Source organism: Triticum urartu, chromosome 2 (assembly GCF_003073215.2).
Source record: "Triticum urartu cultivar G1812 chromosome 2, Tu2.1, whole genome shotgun sequence".
Classification (NCBI taxonomy): Eukaryota; Viridiplantae; Streptophyta; class Magnoliopsida; order Poales; family Poaceae; genus Triticum; species Triticum urartu.
In genome coordinates this window covers 371,634,846-371,638,670 of record NC_053023.1, presented here as the reverse complement: position 1 = coordinate 371,638,670, position 3,825 = coordinate 371,634,846, and the positions used below count along the sequence as shown (strand labels likewise).

Sequence of the window (3,825 nt, the reverse complement as noted above, 5' to 3'; positions counted from 1 at the left end):
TCTGACGGATAGGAAGGAAACTACGGCAATTTTGCAAAAAGATACCCACACCCCTCTCCACATTTGCAAATAAGGCCTTCCCTTGTTCATCCTTTTCCCCACAAGATAAACTACTCATACAAATGCATCTTGATGTTCCGTCACTACAAGAATTCTGTTAATCCATGACGGATTGGATCCGTCATCGACCTGTGCAAAACTAACATGGAAGGGTATGTGTGACAGATTTAAAATTCGTCATGTATATCGCGTCATAATTTAACAGCTGCCCACTCCATGACGGATCATTTAAAACCGTCATGGCCATGACGGTTCTTGGCCATCATGGGTGGCACTTAACTAACATGCTCATAACGGTGTTAACTTGTGTGCCAGGTCAGCATTTGACATGGATCCGACGTGGCAGCCCATGAAGTAATCGGCCCAAGAAGAATTCCAGCTCACTAAATTTTAGCTCCAAGCAAGACTAACGCCCATGTCGTAATCAGCCCATTTGGAATTTTGGCCCATTAAAGTTTAGGAGTGTACAAAGCCCACTGGTTTTGATCTTAACAATTAGCCCATCTTATTTCTCCTGTTCCATAGAAATACTAATCCTGAGATAGTATATTTTTTTAGAAAATGTATGCTCATTCCATTACATGAAAGGAAAAAATATATAAACATAACAGAAAAAAGCTACACAGAAAACTTGAAATTACAGGCATTTCCAAACAATACATCGGTCAAATATAAGAAAAACAAAAGAAACTAAAAACTACCAACACCCTATGTTAATTTTGTAGCCACAGACATGATAAAAAAGGAAAAACTCTGCAGCCACCGCCGCCCGGCTCAGCGCTCGCCGTACGACCACCGGGGGTCATTCTCATGCATTTCTGGACACAGATCCAGCCATCCCCACCGGCTTCATCGAAGATAGAACCTTATCCACCAAGTCGCATCAACTCATGCTCCACATTGCCTGCATGTTGACAAAAGATAAGACAGCCTCAAAAAATCCAAAGTAGAGAGGAAAGGGAACCTGGTGAGGAGAGGGGCTCATAGACCGTCGTGGTCAACGGAGAAGCTGACGGTGAGGACGACGTAGGTGACGGATGCGGGCCCCGAAGGGGCGGCAGGGCCACAGCACAGCGCAGCCCCCGGCGACATGGCCCAATAGCAGCTCTGTGCAGCCCCGCGGTTGGGCACGCCAACGACAGGGTCGCCGGCTCCCTGCGGCGACATGGCAACGACCTGCATCAACGAGACCCTTGCTGCATGCACTAGATCAGGCTTTAGGGGCTGGATCTGGCCGTTGGGGAGAGAAAGGGGTAGGGGAGGCTAGAGGTGAGGAAAGGGGATGGTGGTGTTTGCAGTAAGCATGTAGGGAGGTAGGACGGCCGTGGCCGCGCGTGATTCGCCCACGGTTCCCGTGGACTCACGGATCTCGACATGATCCGGTCGGAGAAGAGGACCATGCGGCCGCGCGGTGGGAGTGTAGGGGGCGCGGCCGGTTGAGGGGTAGGTTGGCACGGCAGGGAGGCGTCGGAACGGGAGGATGGAGGGAGATGGGTACGGCTGGCTGGCGGCATGAGAGGAAGGATGTGCGGTGGTGCGGCTGGGAAGGGTGTTGTTCGAGTTCAGCCACCGTGGAGGCGCTAGTGCAGCAGCGGAGATTTGTATCTGGGGATTCCGAGAGGATTTCGCTGTAGAAGATAAGGCAGCAGCTCGTGGGTGGGCTGAAGAACATACGAGAAAGAGGGGGAGGCTTGCTAGCCGTCAGATCTCAAAGTACCGGACGGTTTAGATCTGCGATCCGTGGGATGGTTTGCTCAACCAATCACAACACGAGATTATCCTCACACTGGATCGCCACGTCGGTAGGAGCAGTTCGTTTCCTTGGAGAAAAGAACAGCAGCAAGGCATGACGGTTTCGACATCGTTAAACAAGCAGCAAGGCATGACGGTTTAGACAACAGGTTAAACATATATTCTGTTTTTTTGGGTAAACATATATTTTGTTGATTCTCATATAGATGAAATTAACAAATTATATTCATATTTTTTTGAGTAAACATGAATTAATTTTGGAGTCACATATTCTATTTCTAAAGTTGTTGTGTACGTTTGCAAAGTTGTACGTTTGTAGCCTGTCACACCATGATTTCTTGACCAATTCGTATTTTTGAAATATTCAAGTAGGTTCGATTTGCACGGTCCGTTCCATGGTGCACATTTTTTTTACTAAATCATCTATTGTGCCAAAAGTAAACGTCCAAATGCTCTTATAGTTAGTCGTGATTGAATTTATTTTTATTAAAATTTATAATATGGGTGTGGCTAGGTCTCAGTCGACTGAGACTTAACCACGTCTCAGTCAAGTGATATAGTAGAATAAGAACAAATAAAAACTAAAAAGAAATATTTTGTACGAATCTACATGCAAGATCAAAGGAATATAATATCGACTGAGACATAACGAAGTCTTCGTGCACTGAGACTTAGCAAAACTGTTATACTCCTTGCATGGAGATTTAGTAATATTGTCTCTAGGAAAAAAACAAAGGCCATATGGGCTTCGAGGAGTTTCTGGGTACATACGGATCTTGGTGATCGATGACGGTTTCTGTGACGGATCAGAGAGAACCGTCATCGACGGTGATGGATTTCCAGAACGTCACCCAAAATCTGTCATGGATTAACAGGTTTCTTGTAGTGCGTGCAATGCATGGGCATCTTCCTAGTTGTTGCAAAAAGCCCATGTGTGTGTGAGAGATAGGGCGAGTGGAGGAGGACGGAGTGCATGTGTGACAAAGACACAAGGACTGTGTATGCGATAGGTATCAGCTTAAAATGAGGCGATAGTGTGTGTGTGCACGATCGAGAGGGCGTGTCTCAAGAAGGGAAGAAAAATCTACATAGATACAAGGAGCGGGAGAGAGACATGTATGTGGTGGTGGAAGCACGAGTGTGCGTGTGTATAAACCTATCTAGAGGCTAGCTAGTCGATAAATGTTTGTGAGAGAAATACGAGTCGGGGTGCGAAAGCGAGAGTTTTGTGTTTGTGTGAGAGAGAGACGGTAGTCGGGAAGGGGAGTGGAAGCAGGAGTTGTGCGTGTGTGTCTGTGAGAGAGAGAGGAGATGGTAGTCGGGGTTGTCTGATCAGTAAACAAATGAATAATGTCAGTCTGGGATGGAGACGAAAAGGAGACCGCAACAAATGTTGTGTCTACAGGAGAGATAGAGAGAGTAATTTTAGTGGTATGAGTCATATGTAGAGACATATAGGGTGTGTGAGAGAATCCCATAGAGAGAAAGACAAAGTGAAAGACGAGTGGAGACTGTGTGTTTGGCGGTGAAAAAGAAAGCTTAGGTACCGAGTGATACCAGAGAACAGTATAGACATGAGAGATAATGAAAACCGTGTAATTCATAATGATAGGGAGAGTGTGACACTTCTCAAGGGAGACGTCGAGAGACCATGTTTGCGAGGATAGGAGCAACATGAAGTGAGCGTGCGGGTGAGCTGGAGAAAAGAGAGTGATAGCTACCTAAAGGAGCATGCATGCGAGAGAGATGGGCATGAAAGGAGTGAACAAAAAGGGATTCAAATATTTGAATTCGAGATGATGATACATGTAATCCATACTCGAACCAAAATTGATCTATCAAACATGCATACTCATATGAATTCACGCACATCTATGTTATTTAATATGTAGATATTACAGATCCATACATTTTAGTAGAACATAATTCAGTTACATTTTTTTGGATTCAACCTTAAGATTTCGAGATCGTTGTATTTGTAAATCATATTATACATATAAAGGAGCATAATTC

At 45.2% G+C, this 3,825-nt stretch overlaps 1 long non-coding RNA gene across 1 annotated transcript; it reads right to left on the bottom strand.

Annotated features, from left to right (window-relative positions):
- Positions 1-665: 665 nt before the first annotated feature.
- LOC125541558 lies at positions 666-1,683 on the bottom strand. Its single transcript, XR_007297590.1, has 2 exons — positions 1,025-1,683; positions 666-964 (listed from the first exon to the last, which is right to left on the bottom strand). It is a non-coding gene; the product is annotated as an uncharacterized LOC125541558 (long non-coding RNA).
- Positions 1,684-3,825: the final 2,142 nt, after the last annotated feature.